Source organism: Callithrix jacchus, chromosome 2 (genome assembly GCF_049354715.1).
Source record: "Callithrix jacchus isolate 240 chromosome 2, calJac240_pri, whole genome shotgun sequence".
Taxonomy (NCBI): Eukaryota; Metazoa; Chordata; class Mammalia; order Primates; family Cebidae; genus Callithrix; species Callithrix jacchus.
This window is the reverse complement of record NC_133503.1, coordinates 161,199,478-161,213,418: the sequence shown is the minus strand read 5'-3', so window position 1 is coordinate 161,213,418 and position 13,941 is coordinate 161,199,478. Positions and strand designations below refer to the sequence as shown.

The 13,941-nt window shown below is 37.5% G+C and overlaps 1 long non-coding RNA gene across 1 annotated transcript in view; it reads right to left on the bottom strand.

The window, feature by feature from the left end:
• LOC144581611 (uncharacterized) overlaps positions 1–13,735 on the bottom strand; it is a 192,050-nt gene extending 178,315 nt beyond the window's left edge. Inside the window, exon 1 of the long non-coding RNA XR_013532658.1 lies at positions 13,632–13,735. This is a non-coding gene — a long non-coding RNA (uncharacterized LOC144581611). The remainder of the gene's footprint in view (positions 1–13,631) is intronic.
• Positions 13,736–13,941: the final 206 nt, after the last annotated feature.

The window sequence follows — 13,941 nt, the reverse complement described above, 5'->3', positions numbered from 1 at the left end:
ATAAGGAAATTTTTGCTAAGGTTTTAAGTGGATTAATAGTGTCATTGTTATGATTTTTTAATAACATTATCTGTTAAAGATACATACCGAATTATACATGTATGATGCATCTATGTTTGAAAGTGTCCCCCAGATTTCATGTGTAAAAAATTAAATTATCAAATTGACATGTTGATTGGAGGTGGAGACTTTGGGAAGATAATTAGATTAGATAAGGTCATCACAGTGGAGCCCCATGACGGGACTGGTGGCTTTATTAGAAGGGGAAGAGAGAGCTGAGCTGACATACATTCTCTTGACCTATTTTTCTGTGATGCCGTTTGCCATGTTATGCAGGAAGAAGCTCCTCATTGTTTCCAGCACCATGCTCTTAAACTTCCCAACCTCCAGAATCATAAGAAATATATTTCTGTTGTTGTTGTTTTTTTTTTTTTGCAAACTACTTAGCCTCAAGTGTTCTACTGTAACAATAGAAAATGAACTAAGACTTATGGAATAATATGATGTATAAGTATCTCCTTCAAAATAATCCAGAGTGGACAGAGTAAAACAGGTTATGGTTGGAACATGATTGAGCCATGAGTTGACAGTTGTTGAAATTGGGCAATGAATATGTAGGGTTCATTTTACTATTTCGTTTATTCTTGTTATGTGTTTAAACATTTCTTTTTAAAAAAATTTTTAGAAGCCTATTCCAATATAATTTTTATCATAGGATAGGAAACTGTTGTAGTTAAAAAATAGGCTGCTCATGATTAAGAACTTGAGCTCAGCATCAGACTATTTGTATTCTGTTTACTTACTACTGAAGGGACCTTGGGAAAGGTACATAAATTTTTGGCACCTCAATTTGCTTAGGTTTAACATGAGAGTATTAATAGGATGTACCTGGTAGAGTTGTTAGTGAATTATAAGTTAAAATATGTAATGTGATAATTAGCACAGTGTGAGGCACAATGATCAGTACTTTTTATTATGCTTACTGATGCTATCACATATATGTCCAGGTGAATACATAGATAAAGAACTGAAAAAGATTTATGTAAACTCATAATATTGGCTACCTCTGCAGCAAGAAGTGAGTTCAGAGAGAAAAAAGATAAGATATTTTAAAATTATATATATTTAGTCAAGATAATGCAAATAATATTGGAGTGTTTGTGAGATCATTTTAAGACTACTAAATATTCTCAATACAAAAACAATTTTCTAAAAAATTACATTTCAAATGTTTAGTTGGGCACCTTGTCTGATACCTAGCACTATCCAAGGTTGAGCAATGAATAAAACATCATGCCTACCACCTTCCAAGAGCCTAAAATCTAATAGAGGAATAAGAGGAGTACTAAAGATAACCAGATAAAAGTTAGAATGTGATATATGTTTAAAACAATTTCTAAATATAGCAATACAATAATTTAGAAGGTAATGCTGGAGCAAGTTCTACTAACAATTTAAGTGATTTAAGTTTACGCAAAAAGCCTATGTGAAGGTAAAGAAACCTCTAGATTATAAAGGAGAAAGTAGGAGAGACAGTAGGCAATCAATTTGTGAGTGATAGGATCATTGCCACTAACTTATAATTACACAGGTTGCCATTATCTTATTATAAGTATGAATTTATTTGTGTAAAAGTCAAAGTAAAGTCAGCTTGTTTTGGATTTCTCTAAGGGATACTACTTGTTAAACATGGCCTATTAGAACTGTCTTTGAGAGGATGCCCTAGCCCTAGCATAAGCCCTAATAGCAGCACTGTGTGAGGCTTCAACATATTTATATTACCACATTTTACTGAGAGGAAGTGAAGATTTAAAAACCAAATGATAGCTGTTGGTGTTATCACATTCAATTAAAAATGACAAGGGTAAATTTTTACTACTAAACATTTTACTCTGTGGACCTAATATACTGTATAAAACTCCTACAAGCTGGGTACCCAGATGAGAAAGCAGCATAACCTCCTGCATTGCTGTTCTGCCCAGTGGACTCTGGAAAGGCTCATTCATACCTGGAAGTTCATTCATCACTTTCACATCTTTTATATATATATATATATATATATATATATATATATATATATATATATATATATATTTAAATATATACTTTAATATACATATATATTTTAGCATCTATAAAGTATATATATATTTAAATCTGTATTAATTACTTTTTTATTGCATTTTAGGTTTTGGGGTACATGTGCAGAACATGAAAGATAGTTGTATAGGTACACACATGGCAGTGTGTTTTGCTGCCTTCCCCCCCTTCACCCACATTTGGCATTTTTCCTCATGCTATTCCTCCCCAGCTCCCCCACCACTGTCCCTCCTCTATTCCCCCCAATAGACCCCAGTGTGTAGTGCTCCCTTCCCTGTGTCCATGTGTTCTCATTTTTCATCACCCACCTATGAGTGAGAATATGTGGTATTTCATTTTCTGTTCTTGTGTCAGTTTCCTGAGAATGATGTTCTCCAGATTCATCCATGTCCCACAAACGACACGAACTCATCATTTTTGATTGCTGCATAATATTCCATGGTGTATATGTGCCACATTTTCCTAGTTCAGTCTATCATTGATGGGCATTTGGGTTGGTTCCAGGTCTTTGCAATTGTAAACAGTGCTGCAATGAACATTTGTGTGCATGTGTCCTTATGGTAGACCAATTTATAGTCCTTTGGATATAGACCCAGTAATGGGATTGCTGGGTCAAATGTAATTTCTATTTCTAGGTCCTTGAGGAATTGCCACACTGTCTTCCACAATGGTTGAACTAATGTACACTCCCACCAGCAGTGTAAAAGTGTTCCAATTTCTCCACATCCTCTCCAGCATCTGTTGTTTCCAGATTTTTTAATGATCATCATTCTAACTGGTATGTGGTAGTATCTCAATGTGGTTTTGATTTGCATCTCTGTAATGACCAGTGATGATGAGCATTATTTCATATGTTTCTTGGCCTCATGTATGTCTTCTTTTGTAAAGTGTCTGTTCATATCCTTTGCCCATTTTTGAAAGGGCTTGTTTTTTTCTTGTAAATCTGTTTGAGTTCTATGTAGATTCTGGATATCAGCCCTTTGTCAGATGAATGAACTGCAAAAATTTTTTCCCATTCTGTTGGTTGCTGATTCACTCTAGTGACTGTTTCTTTTGTCATGCAGAAGCTGTGGAGTTTGATTAAGTCCCATTTGTCTATTTTGGCTTTTGTTGCCATTGCTTTTGATGTTTTGGTCATGAAGTCCTTGCCTACTCCTATATCCTGAATGGTTTTGTCTATATTTTTTCTAGGTTTTTTATGGTGCCAGGTCTTATGTTTAAGTCTTTAATCTATCTGGAGTTAATTTTAGTGTAAGGTGTCAGGAAGGGGTCCAGTTTCTGCTTTCTGCACATGGCTAGCCAGTTTTCCCAACACCATTTATTAAATAGGGAGTCTTTTCCCCATTGCTTGTTTTTGTCAGGTTTATCAAAGATTGTATGGTTGTAGATATGTTGTGTTGCCTCCAATGCCTCTGTTCTGTTCCATTGGTCTATATCGCTGTTTTGGTATCAGTCCCATGGTGTTTTGATTACTGTAGCCTTGTAGTATAGTTTGAAGTTCAGTCGTGTGATGCCTCCGCTGTATTCTTTTTCCTTAGAATCGACTTGGCTATGCGGGCTCTCTTTTGGTTCCATATAAAGTTCAAGGTGGTTTTTTCCAGTTCTGTGAAGAAAGTCAATGGTAACTTGATGGGGATAGAATTGAATCTGTAAATTACTTTGGGCAGTATGGCCATTTTCATGATACTGATTCTTCCTAACCATGAACTTGGAATGTTTCTCCATCTCTTTGTGTCCTCTCTTATTTCGTTGAGTAGTGGTTTGTAGTTTTCCTTGAAGAGGTCCCTCATGTTCCTTGTAAGTTGTATTCCTAGGTATTTTATTCTCTTTGTAGCAATTGTGAATGGCAGTTCGTTCTTGATTTGGCTCTTTTTAAGTCTGTTATTGGTGTAGAGGATTGCTTGTGATTTTTGCTCATTGATTTTATATCCTGAGACTTTGCTGAAGTTTCTTATCAGTTTTAGGAGATTTTGGGCTGAGACGATCGGGTCTTCTAGATATACTATTGTGTCGTCTGCAAATAGAGACAATTTGGCTTCCTCCTTTCCTATTTGAATCCCTTTTATTTCTTTTTCTTGACTGATTGCTCTGGCTAGAACTTCCAGTGCTATATTGAATATGAGTGGTGAGAGAGGGCATTCTTGTCTTTTGCCAGATTTCACAGGGATTGCTTCCAGTTTTTGCCCACTCAGTATAATACTGGCTGTTGGTTTGTCATAAATAGCTTTTATTATTTTGAGATACGTTCCATCAATACCGAGTTTATTGAGGGTTTTTAGCATAAATGGCCATTGAATTTTGTCAAAGGCCTTCTCTGCATCAATTGAGATAATCATGTGGTTTTTGTTTTTGGTTCTGTTTATGCGGTGAATTACGTTTATAGACTTGCGTATGTTGAATCAGCCTTGAATCCCCAGAATGAATCCTACTTGTTCATGTTGGATAAGCTTTTTGATGTGTTGTGGCAATCGGCTTGCCAGTATTTTATTGAAGATTTTTGCATCTATGTTCATCATGGATATTGGCCTGAAGTCTTCTTTTCTTGTTGTGTCTCTGCCAGGTTTTGGTATCAGGATGATGTTGTTCTCAAAAAATGATTTGGGAAGGATTCCCTCTTTTTGGATTATTTGAAATACTTTTAGAAGGAATGGTACCAGCTCCTTTTTGTGTGTCTGGTAGAATTCGGCTGTGAACTTATCTGTACCTGGGCTTTTTTTGGGTGGTAGGCTCTTAAATTGCTGCCTCAACTTCAGATCTTGTTACTGGTCTGTTCATTGTTTCTGCTTCCTTCTGGTTTAGGTGTAGGAGGACACAAGTGTCCAGGAATTTATCAATTTCTTCCAAGTTTACTAGTTTATGTGCATAGAGTTGTTTGTAATATTCTCTGATGATGGTTTTTATTTCTGTGGGTTATGTGGTGATTTCCCCTTTATCGTTTTTTATTGCATCTATTTGGTTATTCTCTCTTTTCTTTTTTATCAGTCTGGCTAGTGGTCTATTTTGTTGATCTTTTCAAAAAACCAGCTCTTGGATTTATTGATTTTTTGAAGGGTTTTTTGCGTCTCTATCTCCTTCAGTTCAGCTCTGTTCTTAGTTATTTTTTTTCTTCTGGTAGGTTTTGAGTTTTTTTGATCTTGCTCCTGTAGCTCTTTCAATTTTGACGATAGGGTGTCAATTTTGGATCTCTCCACTCTTCTCATATGGGCACTTATTGCTAATATATTTTCCTCTAGAGACTGCTTTAAATGTGTCCCAGAGATTCTGGTATGTTGTGTTCATTCTCATTGGTTTCTAAGAACTTCTTTATTTCTGCCTTCATTTCCTTGTTTATCCAATCAACATTCAGGAGCCAATTGTTCAGTTTCCATGAAGCTGTGCAGTTCTGAGTTAGTTTCTGAATTCTGCATTCTAACTTGATTGCACTATGGTCTGAGAGACTGTTTGTTATGATTTCATGTGTTTTGCATTTGCTGAGGAGTGATTTACTTCCAATTATGTGTTCAATTTTTGAGTAGGTGTGATGTGGTGCTAAGAAGAATGTATATTCTGTGGATTTGGGGTGGAGAGTTCTATAAATGTCTATCAGGTTTGCTTGTTTCAGCTCTGAGTTCAAGTCCTTGATATCCTTGTTAATTTTCTGTCTGGTTGATCTGTCTAATATTGACAGTGGAGTGTTAAAGTCTCCCACTATTATTGTGTGGGAGTCTAAGTCTCTTCGTAAGTCATTAAGAACTTGCTTTATATATCTGGGTGTTCCTGTATTGGGTCCACATATATTTAGGATTGTTAGCTCTTCTCGTTGTATCGATCCTTTTATTATTATGTAATGTCCTTCTTTGTCTCTTTTGATCTTTGTTGCTTTAAAGTCTATTTTATCAGATACGAGAATTGCAACTCCTGCTTTTTTTTGCTCTCCATTTGCTTGGTAAATCTTCCTCCATCCCTTTATTTTGAGCCTTTGTGTATCATTGCCTGTGAGATGGGTTTCCTGGATACAGCACAGCAATGGGTTTTGGCTTTTTATCAAATTTGCCAGTCTGTGTCTTTTGATTGGTGTGATTAGCCCATTTACATTTAGGGTTAATATTGTTATGTGTAAATTTGATACTGCCATTTTGATGCTAGCTGGCTGTTTTGCCCATTAGTTAATGCAGATTCTTTATTTTGTTGATGCTCTTTACCACTTGGTATGTTTTGGAGTGGCTGGTACTGGTTGTTCCTTTCTGTGTATAGTGCCTCTTTCAGGAGCTCTTGTAAAGCAGGCCTGGTGGTGACAAAATCTCTGAGTACTTGCTTGTTTGCAAAGGATTTTATTTTTCCTTCACTTATGAATCTCAGTTTGGCTGGATATGAAATTCTGGGTTGAAAGTTCTTTTCTTTAAGGATGTTAAATATTGGCCCCACTCTCTTCTGGCTTGTAGGGTTTCTGCCAAGAGATCTGCTGCGAGTCTGATGGGCTTCCCTTTGTGGGTAACCTGACCATTCTCTCTGGCTGCCCTTAGCATTTTCTACTTCATTTCAATCCTGGTGAATCTGATGATTATGTGCCTTGGGGTTGCTCTTTTTGAGGAATATCTTAGTTGTGTTCTCTGTATTTCCTGGACTTGAATATTGGCCTGCCTTGCTAGGTTGGGGAAATTTTACTGGATAATATCCTGAAGAGTATTTTCCAGCTTGGATTCATTCTCTTCATCACATTCAGGTACACGTATCAAATGTAGATTGGGTCTCTTCACATAGTCCCACATTTCTTGGAGATTATGTTCATTCCTTTTGCACTTTTTCTCTTATCTTGGCTTCTCGTTTTATTTCACTGAGTTGATCTTTGACTTCTGATATCCTTTGTGCTGCTTGGTCAATTTGGCTGTTGAAACGTGTGCATGCTTCGTGAAGTTCTCGTGTTGTGTTTTTCAGTTCCATCAATTCACTCATATTCCTCTCTAAGTTGTCTATTCTTGTTATCATTTCCTTGAATTTTTTTCAAATCTTTTTTCAAGGTTCTTAATTTTTTTGCATTGAGTTAGAACATGTTTTTTTAGCTCACGGAAGTTTCTCATTACCTACCTTCTGAAGTCTGATTCCATCATTTCATCACACTCATTCTCTGTCCAGCTTTGTTCCCTTGCTGGTGAGAAGTTTTGGTTCTTTGTAGGAGGTGAGGTGTTTTGGTTTCAGGTGTTTTCCTCATTTTTGCGCTGGTTTGTTCCCATTTTTGTGGATTTATCCACCTGTTGTCTGAGTGGTTGATGATTTTCTGATTGGGTCTCTGAGTGGATGTCCAGATTGCTGATGATGAAGTATTTCTGTTTCTTAGTTTTCCTTCAAACAGTCTGGCCCCTCTGCTGTAGGACCACTGAGGTCCACTCCAGGCCCTGCTTGCCTGGTGTAGCAGCTGCAGAACCATGAGGGTTGCTACCAGATTCTTCTTCTGCTATCTGTCCCAGTGATGCCCGTCAAATGTCAGTCAGATCAGTCCTTTGTGAGGTGACTCTTCGGATATATGGGGATCAGAGAGTTGCTCGAGGAGACTGTCTGTACTTCATAGAAGCTCAAGTGCTGAGCTGTGAACTCCATTGTTCATTCCTGGCTGCTAGGCAGGAACGTTTAAGTCTGCTGCAGTAGAACGCATAAAGCCCCTTTTTTTTCCTCAGGTGCTCTGTCCTGGGGAGTTAGGGTTCCATTTATGAGTATCCATTGCACTGTCCTGCCCAGCAAGGTGGCAGTCTAATCACTGCTTGCCTGCAGTGGCTATGCTCAGCTGATGTGAGCTCTGCCCTGTTGCCGTGGGCTCCACCTTGTTTGCCTGAGCTCCGCCCTGCTGCCGTGGGCTCTGCCCTCCTGCCATGTGTTCCGCCCTGCTGCGGTGTGTAATTCCCTGTAGTCCTGTTTATATGGGTGTTACTTTCACATCTTAGAAAGTGGTGATAATACCGAATCTCATTGAGGTTCATATGCAGATTACAGGATACAATGCATGTGAAAAGTGAAGCCTAGTGAAAAGCACACATCAGTGTTTAATAATTGTCAGAAACCATGTTTTATTACTGGCTCTGCCTTCCTTGAATAGGAGTTCCTTGGGGACAAGGATAGTGTCACATGTACTGCCATGTCCTTGGTATCCAACTTCATGAGGGTAACTAAGTACTTATTTCTATTTATTGTTTTTAGAGGTACTTTGTTGCAAGATGTCCCCCATGGAGAAATTCCATATGCAAAACCTCTACTGTGAGAAGATTGAGCCCTGAGAACCATGCTGTTTCCTCCTCAGATTGGTGGGTTCAGCTCAAAAGCATAATCCTCTCCTTAATGGAGACTTTTTTGAAAGGGTTTTTGCTGCATTTATATGGGGGATTGAAATTAAGGGAAATCTAACATACGCCAAGGGACTATTTTTCCTTAAGAGTAATAAAGGTAAAGTAAATAAAAGAACTGTGTTAAATACATGCTTGTCTTTCTTATAAAATTCTTGGTCTTTTGTCTGAGGAACATTCAAATGGGAATGCATTACTGTGGGCAGATCAGCCTGATCTTTATTTACTTCCTAAGCAACTGTCTTATTTTGGATAAAAGGCAGGAGAAATATAAAACGTCAGGCACTAACAGAGGTTTTATTATTTATTTTCTGTGCTCTGTTATGGTTGATGTTGTTTCATTTTTTCCATTATAAACCCTTTTTCTCAAGGGGCAGTAACTCCCCCAATAAAAAGAATGGCTTCAGGCAAACACTTGAAGCATTTGTTCTCAGCTTAAGAGGACTTTTGTTTTTCCAGGTCTTGAAAAAAAAATCCATTACATTCTTTTTAAATTACAGGAGTGTTAAAGTGAAAAAGCCCAGGAATTGCTGCTTTTATATGTATGCCCTTACCACCTGGGCCCAGAATTTCTTTTAAGAAGAAATTCTGCAGCTCCCCTCACCCGCGTTATATAAGAAGCCTATTATCTGAGCTATCTATCACTATTGCTTATGTGTACTGAGTCCATCCGCTCCTCAGAGATGCTTATCCATGATGTTTGTTGGTTAGTTCGTGCTGGGTCATTTCTTTTTCCCCAATAGATGATATAATGTCTCCCAGAAGAAACAAGTCCATTCAATACATGGTCACATTCCCTCAGTGAAACACTTCAATGGTCTACCATCCAGAGGCCAATGAAGTGATAGTGGACCTTGTCACCCTTAAAGTGGAGACATGCTGGTGACTTCAAAATATCCCTTTCTTATTTTCTCCCAGAAAAGTGCTGAGCTGCATCCTGGGTTACAGGCTAATGACAAATTCAGGTTGAAGATGTGATCATAGATATAAATTTAAGAGCCTTACCACAAGTCTGAGGTCTCTGCACAACAGGAGTTGGAGACTCTGGTCATTCCAGAGTGGTCCTAGGTTTCAGGATGTGGCTGGGAATGACGTCTATAGTCTAGTAATATCAAAAGTGCCCATTTATCTTTAATATTCTTTTCTTTTCCCTTTGATTTCTAGTTGAGACTATTTCATAGTGAATATTTTAAAAGCAAGATTTACAGGAATTTAATGCCTCTGGAATACAAACACACACACACACACACACACACACACGCCATACGTTAAGTTTCCTGTAGCTACTTTTGATCAAAAAGATGGCTTAAAAGAGAATATTCCCATTAGATGTGCTACCATTATTTAGACAGACTACTTTTAAGAATAGATTAGGCCAAGTGCGGTGGTTCACACCTGGAATCCCAGCACTTTGAGGGCAGAAGTGGGTGGATCACCTTAAGTCAGGAGTTCAGGACTAGCCTGGACAACATGGTGAAACCTCGTCTCTACTAAAAATACAAAAAGTATCCAGGCATGGTGGCGGGCACCTGTAATCCCAGCTGCTTGGGAGGCTGAGGCAGAAGAATTGCTTGAACTCCAGCCTGGGAGACGGAGCAAGACTCCATCTCAAAAAAAAAAAAAAAAAAAAGAAAGAAATAGAGACAGAATTATAAAGCAATGACAAAAAACGGTTCTGTGAAAAAATCAGTTGTTTATGTATAAGAAAAAAATTAGATTCTTATGTTACACTATACAAAAAAAAATACAAGCGATTTTTAGAATCAAATATAGAGGACAGTCTCAGAGAAGATACAAGACTTTCAAACCATAAAATAAAATATTGGAACTTTGACTATATCAAAGTAAAAATATTCTAAACAACCATGAACCTCATAATGTTAAAAGATGAACAATAATTATTTGAAATTCATATAGCCAGCACAATATTATCTAGGATACATAAAAAATATCTACTATCAACATAAAAACAATAAGTGAAATTACTGAAAAAATATGTAAAGGGTATAATATGCAGTTCTTAGGAGAAGAGCAACCAGTAAACTTAAGAAATATGCTACTTCACAAATAATCAGGAACTATAAATAAAAACAAAGGAGTTATACTGTTTTACAGACAGATTGTCAAAGAAAAATTCCTATGTCATCAAATGTTACTAAGATATGGAGACGTGGAGAATTTCATATGCTACTTAACGGAAGTAGAATTTGGTAAAAACCAATTGGAGAAATTTTGATAATAACAATGTTGAATATTTCATGTCCTTTAAAATCTACAAATTTCAGTTCTAAGTATATGCTTTTGAAAGACTCTGGCACATGTGTTTTAAGAGTTGCTTGCATGAATATTTATTGTAACAATATTTGTCCAATGGTGAACACCTGGAATCAACCTAAATGTTCATTCATAGAAAAATGAGTAAATTAATTGAAGTCATACTGTGAAATACTCCATATTAGTTCTGCTTTTCCTTTCCTTTATATTCCGGTTTCATCATACTTTTCACAAAGTGCTGTACACATTAGGCAACAAAAATGATTTGCTAGGTGATGAGAGAAAATCAATTTTGAGTGGTGAAGACTTGAGTAGTAAGAATGCAAAGCACTAGAACAAGAAAAACCTGAGTCAGATGTGATCTCATAGAACTAGGAAAAGGGGGTTGTCCCAATTCAACGTATGAATAAGAAGAGTCATGGAATGGAACTATGGAGTGTGGCTTACATTAGTGTAGGAGAATCAGAAGAACATGGAAGGTAGACTTTAATATCAATTGGCTCTGCATTGTTGCCATTCATTCAGCTCTGCATTAATCATTTAGCAAAATAAACAGGTGCACCAAGAGGAAAGGGTACTGAAGAGTTTCCCTGACCTGACCTCAGTTATCATGGCCATAAGTATTTCACTGCCTCCCTTAACTTTAGTCTATTTTTTTTTAATAAAAAACATTTATCTGTCATGTTTGACTTCAATTTGCATTACTAAATTTTTTTTTTGGCATGGTGAGTGATCAAGTTTAGAAGTTTGACTTGAAAGTTTGGTCAGATATTGCATTTGTTTCTGTCTCAGGGCTTAAGACTTTTGCTTCCATCCACTGTAAACACAGTGGCTGTAAAGGATCCTTAAGCTTTTATATTTCTTTAAGCAATGGAAAGGCTAAGAGGGCACTGTTGTCAGACTGTGCTTGAAGGCATCAGTTGGCCTGAATCCAGCCTGGCACTTATTAATTAATTTCATCTCACATGTTTTTGAAAACCTCCCATGTGGCAGGCACTGTGATGTCACTGAAACTACATGATGAAAAGGACTTAATCCTACTTCTTGTCAAGTTTATAATAGTTGGTGGGTCAAGCTGATAAGTAAAGAGGCAATCACAATGCAATATATTAAATATTGTGATAGTCTGTTTAATCAATACTCTCAGTCATGGATCAGATGATGTGTGGTAGTGACACTGACCCAAATGTCTTCTTGCCACTAGACTGAGTTGATTTTCCAGGAAGTCAGAAAATGAAACTGAATTTTTTTTTTGAGAAAAAAAAATCACACTAGGCCATAATTATTTACAAACATATACATTTCAACTTTTCTATTTGGAGCACAAATTCTCAAACCATAATTGTTTAATTCCAACTTCTTTCATATGTATGCATCCTCCTTGCAACCAAAGGTCATTATCTCAGAACACATGTACCTAAAATTTGGATTGGGACTGCCTAAAACCATTCTGGAAGTGCTGAAACCACAATACATGAAAGAATGAGTACGATACCAGTGTGGGTTGTTAAGCATAAACAACAAGATCTGAATAGAAACAACATGAATCAGAAGCTATAACTAAGATTTGTTATGACTTTGCTACAACTGATATAAATCTATGAATCCTCATTTAATCTTACAACTGTTTAAAGGAACAGTTTAAAATTTTCTATGTTAACAGGGAGAAGGAGGCATTTTTTTGCATCCCTGAGAAACTAACACTTTATTTGTAGCTATATATTTATATCATTTATATCTATATTTCTTAAATATCTATATCTATCTTCTAGTTCATCCAAATTTACAAAGACTTGAGATATAAATAAAAAATCTGTGTAATACTTTAAATTGTCCAAAATTTTTTTAATTTATTATGAAAGGTAAAGGTGAGTCTGACTCCTGAAGGTGAGGAAAGTGAGGCTTGGAGATATTCTATGACTCTCCCAATATCATACAACTATTTAGTGATAGAATGAGGAATGAGCCTTAATGGTTTTTCAGATGTACCTAAGGAACCTCATGTCAGGAAACCTGGGGTCCAGACGCAGGGCTCTAGGCTATTCACACCTAAGTATCAGTCAGGGTACAGTCAGAAAAATAAAACCAACTGCCAGAAATTCAGTGCGGGAAATTTAAGATACAAAATTAGCTACAGGTTAGAAGAGCTTGAAAGAGCAATCTGGAGAAGTTGAGGCAACTGCAAGCTAAGCAACCACAGGAAATCACTGTTACCCACAGGGCTGGAGGGAAATAGGGAGGAGAAGCTGAAGAAATGGAAATCTTGTAGGAGGGGACATTTCATGGGAGGACTACAGAAGAGCATCTGATAGGCTATCAGATGGACTCTCCCTGGACTCTCCCTGCAATAGCCTACAAGATGAGCCCAGTGAAAAGCCAATTTGCAAGGTATTATGGGAAACAGAAAGAGCTTCAGTCCCTTGGAAAACAGAGCAAAGCATGAAAACGGCAAGGAAAATGACCAGTCTGCTTTTTCCAGCTGGAATATCTCTATGTCAAATCTTACACATACGTGTTTTTCCTCTTGGTGGTATTTCACTTAAAGAAGGATTTCTACTTTCTAAAGGCCAACGTCTGAAATTCACTGTACTGTACAGACTCAGGTTTTTTTTGGTTTGTTTTGTTTTTGAGACGCAGTTTCGCTCTTTCTGCCCAGGCTGGAGTGCAATAGCACGATCTCAGCTCACCGCAACCTCAGCCTCCCAGGTGCAAGCGATTCTCCTGCCTCAGCATCCTGAGTAGCTGGGATTACAGGCATGGGCCACCACACCTGGCTAATTTTGTATTTTTAGTAGAGATGGGGTTTCCTCATGTTGGTCAGGCTGATCTCAAACTCCCCACCTCAGATGATCTGTCCGCCTCGGCCTCCCAAAGTGCTGGAATTATAGGCGTGAGTTTTAAGAGTTCATTCTACAGCTTTTGTTAGTATAGTTATTTTCTACTTACACAGTAGTATTGATATGGTTTGGCTCTGTGTTCCCACACAAATTGCTTCTTGAACTGTAATCCCCGTATGCCGAAAAAGGGAAGTGACGATTATGGGGGCCGCTTTTCCCATGATGCTTTCGTGATAAGTCAGTGAGTTCTCACGAGATCTGATAGTTTTATAAGAGGCTCTTCCTGCTTTGCTCCTCATTCTTGTCGCTCCTGCTACCTTTGGAAGGAGGCGTCTGCTTCTCCTTCTGCCGCAATTATGTTTCTGGAGGCTTCCCCAGCCGTGTGGAACTGTAAGTCAATTAAACCTCTTTCCTTTTTA